At 39.5% G+C, this 16,835-nt stretch overlaps 1 protein-coding gene across 4 annotated transcripts in view; it reads left to right on the top strand.

The window, feature by feature from the left end:
- Positions 1–16,835, top strand: part of NFIA (nuclear factor I/A) — a 369,436-nt gene that overhangs the window by 66,088 nt on the left and 286,513 nt on the right. The window lies entirely within an intron of this gene.

Here is a 16,835-nt window from a genome sequence, read left to right as displayed (position 1 = left end):
CACCCTAATTAGTGGTGACAAAAGATCAATTAATGTTATAATTAAGAACAGTGTCTAGATCTGTTGTTTGTAGTGAACAAATGTGACAATTACTTTATTCATTGATATAGATGTGTTGAATTTCCTCCCTAGATTTTAAGGGGATGCATTTTAGTGCTAATGTGCACATTTAACTGTGGACAGTAGGAACAAGGCAAGCATATTAGGGAAAGAATAGGGCCCCTAATGTCTAAGCTAGAGCCATATTTTAGCATACTTGACACCTTTCCTTGGTATATGATGCTATATCAGCAACTTGTACTCACTGGATCTGGAGCCTCAAGCTTTTAATATTTTATCACTAAATGCTTAAGTGTTTATGTTGCAAAAAGAAAAGGAAAAAAAAAAGATTCCCACTCGGACTCTCAAACCATGTAAGCAGTACACACTATATGAGAACCATGTCATTAATGATTTTGGTTCCATTTATGGCAATACTTTTTAAGTTGATGGGGCAGAATAGTAAGTATGTGATTTTTGCAGATCTGGTTGAATTTTCTTCTGGTACAGAGCAAGCTGTTTTTCATACACTGAAGCCTGGGAAAGCTCTGTTACTGTTAAAAGAGTAACCGTATCTCTTTTCTGAGTTGTTGCCAAGCAGATGTAGACTTTTGGAATGTGCCCAGAAAACTTCTACAGCTGATACTTTGGTGATTTGTTCCTACTTCTGGCTTTACTGGCACCTATTTAAATAGCAGAGGAACATAATTTTGCATTGGTAAGTCACAATATTATACACTTCTTTAGAAGCAATTAAATATAGGTAAGCCAATCGATAGAAATGAAGTAAACTCACTTTGCTTTTTGAGATTAGCAGTGAAGATATGCCAAGCTTTGGCTATGTCATTTTGGTGAAGATAGAATGAGGAAAATCCCTTTAAAAAGTTCTCTGAGAGATTAGCATGAAATGTCAAACGAGGCAATCTACTACCATTACTAAAAGAAATCTCACCTTTTGACTTCATCTCATAAATGGATCATGCTCCATGGATCCACCTGAGGAGGACTTGGTTTGATTTTAAATTCTTAGATTACTACTGACTTCCACCATCATGTTTCAGTATTCTTTCCATGACGGTAATGTTATAAAGCGGATTAGAAATGAGGAAATATCAGCAATGGCATGGTTCACTAATTTATAAGGAAATGAGCATTTTTTTGAATATCAAGTCAAAACAACAAAGTGGTTTTAGTTAGTACCATAACTTCAGGTAACCTAGAGCAGTTGAAATCCCATAAGCCATGAAGGTAGTGTGCTTTTGGCATGGCCAGTAAAAGAGGGAAGCTGGTTGAATTCATTGACTAACTCCGTTGCTGCCTAAAAAAGACAATTAAACAAGGAGAACAGGGAGGGAGGAAAGGAGGAACAAAGAAACTAAAATCTGTTTCTTTTTTAAGAGGAATTGGAAGATGAAGAGTAATACAACACTTTAGATATACATGTTAAAAATGTATAACAAGTCATAGATCATACTAAAGGATTGCTAAAGTTTAGAACATGGCTGAGGGTATAGATGTCAGATTTTCTTACACAATAGTGGGTCTTTTGTTTCAGAGTTCACTCTTGGCAAGCAACTCCCTACCACTGCGTTAATTTCCTGTCGATCTTTCATTCAGCAACAGAACCAGAGATGGGGAGCAGACACTGCCCCCCACCTCCAGGCTTTTTAAGACTGTGCTTTGTGTAGATTAAAAAGAAGAAAGAAAAAAGAACAAACTTTTCCCAAACAAGATGTCCATGTACATTCTTTAACATCCTGTGTGTGTGTGCTTGAAATGATCCTTTAAAAAAGCCCCCTCCGTAATTTTGAACCTCTCCTTTTTCTAAAGACTTTTTATAGCCATTTTTTCCTTCTTCTCAGCATGTGAACCAATGTGTAACTCAAATAGATGTTATTTTGCTATTTACTTAGATTGTTTTAAAAGGCTAGCTGTGTGGAGGAATGAGGAAGGAAGGGAGGAGGGAGTGGCTAGGGTTTATTTTTTTTTCTGTGTTGACCTAATGAGTGCAGTTCTTAAAAAAATAATAAATATTTACATGTGATCTTAATTTTTAATGAGACTTGTAAACAGGCTCATATAGAAAAGTGTATGAAAAGCCAAATATATTAAACTATGGTTATTGTAAATACATGCATATGTACTTTAGAATGTTTTATGAGGAAGGGAACTTACTGGTTTTTGTTCACTGTTGTTTTTCTAGTGTCTAGAAGAGTGCCTGACATACAACTGGCACTCAGTAAATATTTGTTGAATGAAGAAAATGAACGTCAGTAGGCAGCATTGCATAATGATGATAGCATTAGAATAGAATTCAGAAGACCCTGGAGTCTGGTTCTGGCACTACCATTCACTAAGCATATGAAGTTGCTGAAGTCACTTACCTTCTTTGCACCTTTGTTTCTAAAAAAGTGGGACAAGCCCAGCTACTCCGAAGGCTGAGGTGGGAGGAGAGCTTGAGCCTAGGAGTTGGAGGCTGTAGTGGGTTATCATTGTGTCTGTGAGTAGCCACTATACTCCAGCCTGGGCAACATGTCGAGACCCCATCTCTTAAAAAAATTGGAAATAATAGTACCTGCCCTCCTTGCCTTTTTTAGGCTTTTATAATGGCTAAATGATATCTAAGGGATACAAAAGTGCTTTGGAAACTGCAGAGTGCTTTAAAGAAAGTGTGTGTGTGTGAGAGAGAGTGTGTGTATGTGTGGGTGTGAGTGTACAGAAAATCCTTTATCTCTTTGCTTCTCAATTTCTTTTCTTAGGAAAATCAGATTATTTAAATCCCATTATGTGCAGCTCTCCTCTGTTCTTACTAAGCCTCTGTATTCCATTACCTCCAGTAAATCAGAAAAAGGTGGTGAGTCAGGCTATAGTGGAAGGTGGGGTCTGCTGTTTTCTTGTTTCCATTTTCCTCAGTGGAATTCTGAAATCTTGAGTGCATGTCTCATGAAGTTTCTTACCTGTTTGAACTATACAAGATTAAGCATACGAATTTGAGTCTCTTAGTTATGACCATTTCAAGATTCCTTGATGACTAAGTTATTTATTAGTTGTTAATGTGGTAGATTGATAATCGTACATTTAATAGCTAACATTCTAGCTAGATTCTAGCTAGAATCTAGCTAGAATCAGTGTCATAGAATTAGCTATAAAGATACTTTTAAAAAATGTGTGTGTATGTGTGTATGCATGTGCACGCTCATGTGTTTTAATAATAATATGTCCCAAGGCTGCACATCTGGAAGAGGAAAAGATAGAAAGTAAAAAGTGAGTAGTATGGTATTGACAAAGAGAAAAGATCACATCATCAGGACAATTGTTTTTCACTTTTGAAATTCCTCAGGCTTTACACCCATTCATTTTCCATAGTTATTTTTTAATTTGGGATTTTAAAATTTAAGTATCAAGTAACAAAATATAGAGGTCCTTTATATTAGCATATTGCCTTAAATTAGGAAGAAAATGGTATGAAGTCTTCAGTAGACTTTAATAGCATTGTAGAAATTTAGATTTGGAAGCCAACTTGAATAACATTATAGAACTTTTAGATTTTAAGAGATCATTTCGTCCAGCTACTCTCAATTGGCTCTTGAGAGAACCGAGACCCAGATAGCCCAGGCCAAGGAGTTTTTGAAAGGTCATGCCACCAGGTTCTTTAGAGTCAGGACTATAATTTAGGTCTTCAGGTGTGTAAATTTCTTCTATTCCTTCCTGTTACTTTGCTGTTGAGTTTTCTTAAAACTAAACCTATATTATAAACCACAATTAAGAGAACTTTCGAAAATATTGCCAGTGTTGACTGCCTTAGCATTACATTTGCTAATGACAGTCACCCAGGTTTTCTGAGCCAGAAACCTAACTTTCTGATTAATAAGATGACTATATCTATGTGCCATCCTTGGCTGGACTTATCCATAGAACCCATATTTTTATATATGAAAGAATATAAGCAATGCTCCCTCCCTCCATTTTTTTAAATGACAAGGGCTGTTGAAAAAAATCACAACCCTCCACTGTAACCTGCACTCATGTGGTTTAAAATATATGTTGTTTAGGCCAGGCACAGTGGCTATGCCTATAATCCTAGCACTGTAGGAGGCTGAGGTGGGAGCATCATGACTTTCGGTCAGGAGTTTGAGACCAGCCTGAGCAAGAGTGAGAGCCTGTCTCTACAAAAAATGGAAACATTAGCCAGGTGTGGTGGCACACGCCTGTGGTCCTAGCTACTTGGGAGGCTGAGTGAGGCAAGAGGATTGCTTGAGCCCTGCAGTTCGAGGTTGCAATGGATTAGGATGACACTACTGTACTCTAGCCAGGGTGACAGAGTGAGACTCTGTCTCAAAATATATATATATATATATATATATAGAGAGAGAGAGAGAGAGAGAGAGAGAGAGAGAGCGTGTGTGTGTGTATATATATATGTTGCTATTGAAAGAGTTGTTCCACTTAAACTCAGGAGATACATTACATTGTCCATGCATTGTTTTTGGAAACCTGATCTTACTTATGTCTGCTTTTAACAGATAGGCTAGGTTAAGTTATGTTAAACATGTTGTACTGAGGCTTGATTCACGGTGCTGCAGCCTGGCTTTCTTCCTTGATTAGCTTTAATCAAACTCTCTGCATTCCATGACCTTAATAAAGCTATTTTTCCTGACAACTGAAGACTGTCTTAACAAGCACGGCTCATCTGTGCTGAAACTAAGGCTGAGTTAAGATGGGGTCTAGGTCCTCATTAAAGTCCATAGCATGAAGTATAAGAGGAAATGATGAAATGGTGCTCCCTGAAACATCTCGTCTTTAAATTTAATTAGACAAATTATACGCAAACTAGTGGATGCCCTGGGAAGGCAATGAACATTAGGGCTAATAAAAAGCTTGAATAGTATAAAAGGGCTGGGGGAAGTGCTATAGAACCTTTCTAACACTTATAAGAGGTAAATTAAAACCAATTGCTAAACATAGAAACTGGATGAATTTCGATATTGATATAGAAATTAATTTTACGATGCTGTTCTAAGTATAAAAATACAAGTTATGCTTAAGTCTTTCAAAATTTGGCATGTTAACACCTATGCACAAAGTATTTTATGAACCTTTATGTGCTGGGAGACAATTATGGGCCTGACTTTGGAGTTTTGACAGACCTCGGTTCAAATTCTAGCAAGTTCTACTAACTTTTGTTTTTTGGGGGTTTACTTCAGTGCATGTTACCTCACTTCTGTGAAATCCAGTTTCATCATCTATAAAATGAGAGAAATAATTCTTGTCCTAAAGAGGCTGTATAAGAATTAAGTGATATTAAATTAGATGACAAATGTGTAATACTTGACACAATGCCTGGCACATAATAGATGCTCAAAAATAGGTACCCCTTATTGAAAAGGAATGTCCACTGAGTTAAGAGTGGTTTCAAATGAATTATCTTTTAAATATGTGAGAGTTATATTATGAATGTAAATAGTGTACACATAATCTTGTGAATCAAGACTAAGTGAAAATGCTAGAGAACAGAAGCTTATAGCTTTTGTAAAGATAGTGACTCAGAGGTAATAAGTAAATTATTTAGAGCCTAGAGCAGTCAAATGGAGAGAGGTTTCAGTAGGTTGAAACATTTATTAAGTGCTGCATGCTAAGCGTCTTGTATACCTTATTATCTCATTTAACATTGGTAAGAACTATGCAAAGTAGGTATTATTGAACTGATTTTACATAGAAAAAAGGGATTCAGAAAAGCTAAGCGAACTGTATTTTAATATAGAAGAGTCAGAACTGGAACTTAGGGTCAACCTGGTTCTGGGGGGCATTTGGATGGCAAACTAGTGCAGATATGTTTATAACTTTGTAAAATCACATTTGTCATATGAATTACTGGGATACACAATCTTCCTCTCTCTCTCTACTGGGTCTTTTTATCCTTAGGAGAATTCTAAATAAACTTACTCTGTATTGTTTTAACCTCATTTCATTGCTTTAAGACTCTGTGGCTGCCCACTTAGAATCACCTGGGGTGGGATCTGGGCATTAGTATTTTTAAAGCTCCCCTGGTGATTCCAGGTTTGCAACCAGGGCTAAAAACCTCTGCTTTAAAATATAGCTACCTCAGACATAGGTGTTTTGGTTGCTCACAGCTTTAAGCCTCAGTCTCAGCAATGATTTGTCAGGGTTGACTATGATCCGCTTGCTTGTTTGGAGGAAGAAATATGGAAGCTGTGAAATCTTTTCCAGTTGTGATAGATGTTGTTTATGCATTAATTAGCATGTAAAAATTAAACACTCTGTATTTCTACTATTAGCTCATTTCCTTCCTTCCTTCCTTCCTTCCTTCCTTCCTTCCTTCTTTCCTTCCTTCCTGTTGAAGGAGGCCAAATTAGATGTAGGAAAGAGAAAAGTGCTTATGGCAACTTTTCACCTCAGAGAAGTAAAAAGCAAGAGCATTTTCCCCCACTCATTTTTTTTTTTTTTTTTTGAGACAGAATCTCACTGTGTTGCCTGGGCTAGAGTGCTGTGGCATCGTCTTAGCTCACAGCAACCTCAAACTCCTGGGCTCAGGCGATCCTACTGCCTCAGCCTCCCGAGTAGCTGGGACTACAGGCATGCGCCACCATGCCCGGCTAATTTTTTCTATATATTTTTAGTTGTCCAATTAATTTCTTTCTATCTTTAGTCTCGCTCTTGCTCAGGCTGGTTTCGAACTCCTGAGCTCAAATAATCCGCCCGCCTCGGCCTCCCAGAGAGCTAGGATTACAGGCGTGAGCCACCGTGCCCGGCCTTCCCCCACTCATTTTGAGTAAAACAAAAATTGTTTTCAAAATACAGTGATCTTACCCCCCACTGCCTTAGAAGTAGGAAGAGTCTTTCTTTGCGGTCCACTAGATCTGTGGTTCAATCCTGTCTTTTTCACTTTCGTATAAAGAATTAGTCATTTTAAACTCTCTGAGCCTTGATTTCCTAATCTGTAAAACAAAAATAATTCTTAACACATTTGGTTACTCTGAAAATAAAAATGAAGTAAAATATGTAGAGTATAGCCCAGAACCCCATCTGTATACCTCCTGTTATTAATATTAAGTAGCTGAGACACAAGTATCTTAGGACACTGGTCTGGGTGGGTGTTTTCTGAGTGGGTTCTGTGCGGCTTGTTGGTGCTGCAGAACAAGTAGGTTCGTAGTTGACTCTTAACCCGGGATGGTGCTATTCAAATAGCACCTAACAGATCTCTTTCACTTAAGAGATTTCTGGGTATCTCTTTTCCAGACAGAAAGTGGGAAAAGAAGTTAAAGTAACTCACTGAAAGCTAGTCTGGGAAGTTAGTAGCTGATATAGATCAGCATTCCCTAACTATGAGATTTCATAATATTCTCTCTTGTCTCAGTTCTGAGTCATTGGTGCCTGCCATGGTGGCATTGTTAATGAACTCATTTGGTTATTGGGAAGTGATCATGCTTTTCCTCCTGCCTTCAGGCATAGCTACATCTAAATTACCCCAAACAGATGTATTCCCATTCTTCTTTAAGAGACTATGTCATGTGCTGAAGTATTAAGAAGTTCATTCTAATTTCTAATGCTGATAAGCATCAGGTTAAGCAAATTTCTACTCCTACCATCTTCCAGGGAGGTATAAAATTGCTTTCTATACTTAGGAGTTTTTACAAAAAAAAAAAAGGTTGGTAACTTCATGGGTTGAAATTAGCAGGATGTTCTGAAAACTCAGTAAAAGAATAACTCTCCCTGCAGATCCATGACCTGGTGGAAATCCAGGCGTTAGACTCCACCAAACTCGAATGATACCCAATACATGACGATAGGAATATCCAACGAGGTAAATGCCTTGAGACCACTCACTCCCTAAGCTCTAAATCCTTATATGACCCTGAGTCAGGCAGGCAGTGGGGCTGCAAGCCTGAGATAAGTACTGAAAATTGGCCAGTGTACATTTTTTTAAAACATAGCTCCCCCTTTTATACTTTTCTGTACACCTGCCCTGAAGGCTATACAGCTTGTTACTTGCTGATAGCTAAGTAAATGCAATCAACATTTCTTACTATTGCCTACAGAAAAAACCTAAATTGTTTACTGGCCTCCAGGATATTGGTAAATATCTGGTTGGTTTTTTTGCGGGAAGAATAGGTAGGAGAAGGCCAGTATACAGTGTCTGATTTTACATTATAAAATGCAAAAATGCAAATTTTATAGTCCAGAATAAGAAATGAACAATTTACAGTAGACCTGTATTGTTTCAAGACTAATGAGAAATTATCTTGTTTTCTATGTGTAGAAAATGTCCCCCCGCCCCCCAGTGGCTTTACATATTTTCTGTAGGGGAAAAATGCTATTTATAAAGTAGCCTGGGATATGGAGAATCCAATGATAGAAGACCGTTTCACTCTTTTGGACTGTAGCATCGGAAAGCTCCTTTCAAAGGACTCTTACCTCTGGGCATTCTGGCACAGCTGGGGAGAGAATTGGTAAGATGAAAATGGGATGAAAATCCCCATTTTCTGTTAAACATAGGCAAGCTAGGAATGGGGCATCCTGCTTTTAGAATTAGAAACTTCATTATACAAAAGCAGGGTGGAGGAACCCTGATTTGACAGCTATCCCAACAGTGTGCATTGACCACAAGATTAGTAGGGGCCAGCAGTGTGACATTGCCATTTCAAAAGCTAATGCTGTGTTGGGCTGTGGTGTGACCACAGCTGGATTTTTTTGTTTGTTTATTTACCCAGTTTTGGGTACAAAATGCTAAGAGGAACCACAACAAAATGGAGACCCAGATGCTAATGGATTAGGAAAGCATATTTTGTGAGGGGCAGTTGAACAATGCATGGCTGTAGAGTTGGAGAAGGGATTCCTTAGAAAGACCTCTGTAACAAGCTTCCATAGTTTGGTGAAATTAGGGTGGGATATTCTCTAATGCTCTAGAAGGCAGAAGGAGGAGGTAAGTCTTTCTCTGGATCCTCGAACTCCTGCTCAACATGAAAACAAAACAAAAAACTGGAGTTAACATTTCCTTGCACTGCCTGACCTGTTTTTCCAACACATCTGCTCATCTTGTTTCAAAATGAGTGACTGTCACCATTTTTCACCCTGTCCTCTAAAACAGAAATCGGGCGTTGTCTTTGGTTCCTTTTCCTCAGGGAAAAAAAAAAAACAATTGCATTTAAAGTCAGCACCTATGGTACTAGTCTTTGGTTTATCTCTAATAACTGCTAATAAACCTTGAAGGGGAGGCAGTACTATTAAACTTTATAATTTCTAAAGAGTTTTGAGCTATTTAGCACTAGTGATGCCAAAGAAAAAGAAGATTAACATTACTGACAGCAGAGGGGAAAATTTTATGTCCTTTCTGGAGGCCAAGGTTAAGTTCTGTGGACTCAGCACGTTGACATTGTATATGACCCTAAATCCCTTCTATTTCCCGATCTACTTGTCTTGACCTGTTTAATTTCCACACCAAAATAGTTTCATTAACACAGCGATCGTGCACAGGAGATAGTAGCTAACTGATGTAATTAACTGACGTGTCAAAGGCTATTGGTTTATTGCATATGCAACTGTCTTTCCTGGTGGGAAGATACACTTTCTGCTGACATCATGCAAACATGCCAAATTGCCAAAAAATCTGCTGGGTGATGGTGAGGTGCTTGTGGCAACTCCACTTATATAAGCAGAGTGGCGGGATCTGTTACAGTGTTCTCCTAAAACGCAACTGACCAAAAGCGCTAATTGTTAAACAGTTAAAACAGAAAAAAGAGAATTCAGTTTTGGGCTGCGGTGAGGTTTTTTCCCTTTTCTTTCCTTTTTTTTTTTTTTTTTAATTTGTGCTTTTGGCATGCTAATGCATTCGTTTAGTCTCTACAAGAAATTTCCGTGTAAGAAAGAATTTAAAAACATGAAGTGCTCAATCCGTATCTTCTAAACAACTAAAAAGACTGCAATTTCAAATGAGAAATTATGTTGCAAAGAAGAAAAAAGTTGTTTATTATGGCTCAAAATTTTAATCACCCAAGGGCTGTAAAGTTAAAAATAGACAATTCTGCCTTCTGTTTATGGTAAACTTGGCTGAGTCCCGGCAAATTTCAAAGCTGAACATACTGTATGTTATTTTTGCTTAATTTTAGATTCCACATTTTAAAATTATTTCTTACAAGAAGCATATTTCGGGATATAAACTTAGCCTGAAGAACAGTATTCTTGATTTCTGCCCATATTGAAACTCCTTTGAAAATAGTAAACTATGGTTTTGGGATTTTCCTATTCCCAAGAGTCCAAATGGGTACCTTTCTAAGTCTTTTACATTATGAATGAATACAGGGATATGAGGATTCTAAAGGTTACTTTCTGCTGTCTGGTTCCTTTACTTGTAATTTTAGTTTTCTCAACAGTAAAACTTGATACAAATATATACGTGATACACACTAACTTTCACTGAAATGTTTTCAGGAGGGAGGGGCATTTTGCAAGATGTGCTGTCTTTAGTTTTTCAGGTACGGAGACAGGAAGACACAGAGACTCCTGTCACACATAGAAAGTGCCTGCACCTGTGCCAAGAACTTAAGCGAGAGCCTGGGAGGGAAGCTCTTTGCTGTAGCTCCTGGACGGTGCAGCTTCTGCTGATACATTCACACTGGCGGGGTGAACCGCTTGTGTGGCAACCGTTTGGCCCAAGAGCAAGTAGGATTGTTGACTCAACCCTCTTCATGCCTCCTCAGAGAGGAGGAACACCTGGCTTCACCTGTTTACATAACTCTTGTTGATTCTTGTTCATGAGCTCTTCCAGAATAATTTTTTGGGCCTTTCCTCAACAGGGTTTTTAGAATAACAAGCCCTTTGGGGTGGCAAGAAATCTAGGGAGGGGATTTTTTTTTTTTTTAACCTATACTCAATGTGGCATCTGAGAACCAAACATGTGCCACAGAGTCAATGGCATGCTCAGTAAATATTTGCTAAATATTGCTGAGTGAATGACTATTTACTGAAGATCAAGATGTCCATGATGACCTTGACAAACGCGTTTGTGATTAAGTTAATCATAGCTACCGTTTAAGAATTCTTACTGTGTGCTGGACACATAGCTGAACACTTCCTATGCTATTTCTGATCTTCCCATGAACCCATTTTATAGAGGAGAATATTGAGATTCACTAGGTTAGGAACTTGTCTGAGGACATCCAGATGCACAGAATAGCTGTGTAGTCTGTACTTGGTAAGTACAGGATTAGCAGCGATTCCGTGTTCTTTCCCATATGCCATGTGACTGTGCTTGAGAAAGGTTGTAATGACGGTATCCATACCTTGACGCCATGCCTCCGAGAGGCCAAAGGACATGTCACCGTATTCATTAAGGTGCTGAAGTCCTTAATCCTGGGATATTTTCCTGGGCCGCAGTCAGAACCTATTTCTGCTTAGTTTACACACAATTCGAATAAATTTGATTATCTGTTTTTCCAATACAAAGCAGATTAATTCATTAAATACTTTCTGAGTACCTATTATGTGCCAACTAGGTTCTTCTAGATAACAAAAGAGATAGAGTCCTTGCCCTTACAGAGATTATATTGCAGATGTATAGATCAGTGGTTCTCAAAGCATAGTACCTGGATCACTAGCATCAGCTCAGAGGGGGACTTGTTAGAGATGCAAATCCTTGGCCCCCACTCCAGACCTAGGAAATCAGAAACTCAGAGGGTGGGGTCCAATTTAAACAAGCCCTCTAGGTGATTATGATATATGATAAAGCATGAGAACCACAGTTCTAGGTTTTAAACATTTTTGTGTTCCCGTGGCAGGTAGCTCTGTGGAAAACTTTTGTCTCCACATTTATTCCCAGACTGGTTGTGTGTGTGTGTGTGTGTGTGTGTGTGCGTGCGCACACACACATGTGCATGCATGTACTTGTGTGCATGTTGAGTTCTGACCTCGTGATGGCATTTACTGATGGGCAAAGCTCAGGTCCTGGGCCCTTGTTGGGCAGACGCACTTGGGCATTTGTACATAAAGATATGGGCCCCGGAGTCATATGTACCTGAATTTAGATTCTTACTTTGCCAAGCACTAGCCACTTGAACTTGGGAGAGTTAGGAAACCTCTCTAAGCCTTTCCTCATTGTAAAAACGAGGATGATGTAATGGGACCATACCTCACACTTAGCACAGCTTCATGGTACAAAGAGAATGCCCAGTGACTAATGATAATTGCTTTTCTGTCTCTAGGATCTAGCACCTAGCGTGGCACAGAACGAATGGGCAGATGTTTATTTTCCTTTGTGTTAGCCATTAGCCCAATGCCTACAGCTATATAGTTCCTACCTTGGGTCCATCTTTAGCAGAAGTAAAAAGAATAATGGCATCAGGGCATACCTGACACACAGTGTCCTCTTGGAAATGCATGTTGACCTGCCCTGGTTTGGCCACTGCTGTGAAGGACCCTCTCGGTGACATAAGCAAGTTGAACCATTTGCAGTTCGTCTGTCTTAAATTTTATGTGTGAAGTTTAACTCTTCGTTAATGAACACTACCAAATTGTCTCTCTTCTCTGGCACATCCTGGTGCCCTGGATTTAACTCAGCTGTTCTTTGTATTATTGCAAATCCTGTGTTTTAGTTTTCTATTGCTACTGTAACAAATTAACACAAATTTAGTGGTTTAAAATAACAAAGCTTTATTCTCTTACAATTCTGGAGCCGGGAGGTCTAAAAACCAATCTTACTGGGCTAAAATCAAGGTGTTCCCAGGGCTGGTTCCTTCTGCAGACTCCAGGGTAGAATCTGTTCCTTGCCCCTTTCAGTGTCTGGCTGGTTTTGCATTCCCGGGCTGGTAGCTGCATCACTCTGATCTCTGCTTCCTTCTCCTTAGTCGTTGATCTTCTGCCTCCCTTTTAAGGAACTTTGTGATTACGTCATTGCCCCACCCAGATAATCCAGGATAATCTCTCCATCTCAAGATTTTTAGCTTGATTGCATCTGCGGAGTTCCTTTTGTCATACTTATGGGTTCTGGGGATTAGGACATGGACATCTTGGAGGGTCATTAATTCAACCAACCATACCTTTTCAGAAATTCCATTGTTCCTGGGCTGAGCCACGGAGGAGCAGGTTTTATTGAGGACTTTTTCCCATTCTATGAAACCCAACAGAAAACACTCTAGAATGCAAATATTGCTAACTTGGCAGAGCCTAATTATATGTGCATAACTACCTGAAAATTTCCTTAGTAATTTCTGTTTGTTCCACAAGGCTTGGCTCAAAAAACAAAACCCCTGCTCCAGGAAGCCTTCCCAGGTTACCCTGGGTTCCTTTGATGCCCCTTACTTGTGATTCTGTCATACTCTGTGTGTAACTGACTCATGACTGCACCTTTGCTCTTGCAACTGTGGATTTACTTTTTGTGCACTGTTCGCTCTCCCCCAGTGGTACACTCTTTATAGGAAAGCACTGCTTTGCTGAGCATTCGGAAGATACTTGATAAAAGTTTCTGTACCCATGAGTGGATTCTCATCTCTCATAAAATTTTTAAAAAATAGTTTTGTGTATGTTTAACTTCGCTTAACAAGGTATTTACTCGAGGTTGAAAGTGGAGTGTGAGGAGGCTGGGTTCAGGAAGGACTGTCATCACAGGCTTGCTTAAGTTATATTTTACATTGTTGGGACACCTGACCGAGCTGCAAGTCAGTGGGTCTTATGGATGCTTCTTTTCAAATGAGTCTAATCCTGAAGCTATGCACCATTCTTTCCTCAGTGTTGCCATAAGTCTACCGTAAGCCAGGTAAGTTCTGAGTCTTTGGAAATGTTGGAAATCAAGGTGAGTGCCTGGGTGAATTTTAAGTTCTTAAAATTAGTTTCAGTCACCAAAGAAGATATTCTGTGGGCTAATAATTTTTTTGGTTACTGTAATAGAGTCAACTCTCTGGAATTGAGACATTTGATTTTATTTAAAATTTTTAACGTAGAATCTTACTAGGTGGAAAAATCTGGCTGCCTATACGGTAGTTGTAGGAAAATCATTTTGTGTTCTTTTAACAGCCCTTAGGCTGATTTTCCCCCCCTTTGGAAACAGACCTTGATTTTTCTGTGTTGTTGGAAAGCATGTAATTTTCATTTTTTTCACCTACTGGTGCTTAATGATACCATGTGAATTTTTAGAGTCCCAGTTGCACTGAAGTGCGTGCCCTGAAACTTCAGTTGGATTAAGAAAGTACCTTGGTGCGAGGGCTGAAATTGGTGAAATGGGAGAACACAGGGTTGCATCTGTATATGTTGCAATTAATACTGACGAGTGGGCAGAAGTCCAGCATTTTCCTAGGGGGTTGGCTGATGTTCTTTGTATACCAATGCAAGTGAGTCTTTCCCCTCCAGGTGTGAGTAGCTTAATTTAGTAGGTCGATTAGGAAAAACAAGGGGTATTTTCTTGTATTCCAGTTTACATTACACATTGAACATTAACCAGCTGCTTAAGGTTCAGCTCATTGTTGAGTAGTTGTGGTAACAGGTATCCTGACACATTGCTCACCCAGGGCTGTGGTATCCCCACAGCCCTGCGTCTTATGTAGTGGGTGCTCATTAGCATTTGTGAAGGGAATAGAAGAATGAATGGTGGTTTTTGTAAGGCCCCTTCAAATCCTGGTCTCTGCTTGCCTCTCTCTAGCCTTCTCACCCTTCCCATCTTCTAGCCATAATACGCAATTTGTAGCTTCTTAAATATTGCACATTCTTTCTGGCCTTTGGACCTCTGTACATTTCATTCCCTCTGACTCTAACAACACCTTCCCTATCCTCTTTATCTGGTTAACGCCTGCTGGTTCTTTATGACTTAGCGCCTTCTAGAAGACTTTTCAGGAAGTGTCATTGTGGGTATCTGGGTGAAGGCCTGGTTCATTTTTCATATCTCTGTAAACCATTGGGTAACAACAGAACGCTGCTGACTAGTGGAGATGTTGAAAGTTGTATATCTGAACCTTCTTTTCAGGAGAATGCGGATCATTTCAGGTGCCTGCATCATTTGGATATACATCTCCCAAACTCTACTTTGTGGGTACTTCCCATTTAGAAAAGGGCAGAAGCATGACTCTACAGTACCTGGAACAGAAATAAAGTTAGCCGCAGATTGTATTCCATTTTTAGAGCGTCGATGTCAGGGTACAATGGGAAGATAAAGGAGAACTGTTGATGAATTACCTTTGTATGGCTGATACTAAGGTGTCTAAATAGGCAAAAAGAAGTTGGGAAACTGAACCATTCCCTTTCTAATCTAACTTAAAAAAGTTTGGTGCGTAGTAGGAGCTCAGCTAATATTTGCTGAGGATAGAAGAATAAATGAATCGAAGATTCTTTTGTTTTCCTTTTTTATGTTTTATAATAGCATTTTTTAAAATCTTCAGTCTCTTCTACTCCACTTCTTTTTGCCCTCATGGCCTGGCCTCAGTCTATACTTAGGGCTCTTGCTAAGACTGACTTACCTTGTTTCTGATTGTGTTAGTGATATAAGACTTTGGTGTCCATGGGAATGGTGTAAGACTGTATGGCTTTCATGCTTAGAAAAATGTAAACCAAATGGGCCAGTTACTGGTACCAGTACCAACTAATTCCTGAGAGCTAAGACAATCTCACCCTTCAATTATTAAGCCAATGTGGAAAACATCATGATGTAATGGAAAACTAATCAGCCTTTGTGTCAGATAGATGTGATTCAAATCTTGTCTCTGCTGCTGATGGGCTGTGTGACTTTGGGCAAGTTGCTTAACTTCTCTGAGTTTCTTCATCTTTGTTTTTTTATTTGTAAAATGAGGTTGATGGGACACTATTAACTTTGGGGATGGTTTGACAATTAGAAATGATTTTGGGCCGGGCACGGTGGCTCACGCCTGTAATCCTAGCTCTCTGGGAGGCCGAGGCGGGCGGATTATTTGAGCTCAGGAGTTCGAAACCAGCCTGAGCAAGAGTGAGACCCTGTCTCTACTAAAATTAGAAAGAAATTAACTGGACAACTAAAAATACATAGAAAAAATTAGCCGGGCATGGTGGCACATGCCTGTAGTCCCAGCTACTCGGGAGGCTGAGGCAGGAGGATCGCTTGAGCCCAGGAGTTTGAGGTTGCTGTGAGCTAGGCTGACGCCACGGCACTCTAGCCCGGGCAACACAGTGAGACTCTGTCTCAAAAAAAAAAAAAAAAAAAAAAAAAAAAAAGAAATGATTTTGTGAATATCCTAGTTTATCTTATGTGTTCAGTAAATGGTAGTTATTATGACTGTTATTACTGCCATGAACCAGATGATAGCCAACTCTAGGTTCTTCAGAGTTTCTGTAAAGACAAGCTTACAGGTAACCATGAAGCTCATGGCAGGACAGCTGATTTGGATCTAAACAAGCACTGTATGTCTTTCAAAAAGACTTTCTTTTTTCTTCTGGGGAGAATTCAGATTGGTTTAAGAAGGGAACTGAGAGTCTCTCTTCCCTGTGTTCTCAGTGTTTCAGAGATGGTCAGAAATGAATACTAGATACTAAGGAAGACCGTTAAAAAATACATGTTAGGCGACAGGGTGGTGTAGAGGAAAGAGCACTGACCCACGAATCATGCTCCCCAGGGGCCAGGCTCTGCTCGGCTCAGCTCTGCGTTCTCTGCCAAGTCCCTTTTCTATCACCGTGTTCTGCATCCCTCCCCTGTGAGTTGAGCACATTGGCCCAAAGGATTATTCTGGCCTTCTAGTCTGTTTCCTTCCCAGGTAAGTGCTTCCTCCTGACTGGGAGTTAGTATGATATGGGTGGCCCCAGCTGGGCTGGTCTTATTGTTCCAAGAAGCG

This window comes from Propithecus coquereli, unplaced genomic scaffold (genome assembly GCF_000956105.1).
Source record: "Propithecus coquereli isolate 6110/MARCELLA unplaced genomic scaffold, Pcoq_1.0 Scaffold14, whole genome shotgun sequence".
Lineage (NCBI taxonomy): Eukaryota > Metazoa > Chordata > Mammalia > Primates > Indriidae > Propithecus > Propithecus coquereli.
This window is presented reverse-complemented; position numbering and strand designations above follow the sequence as displayed.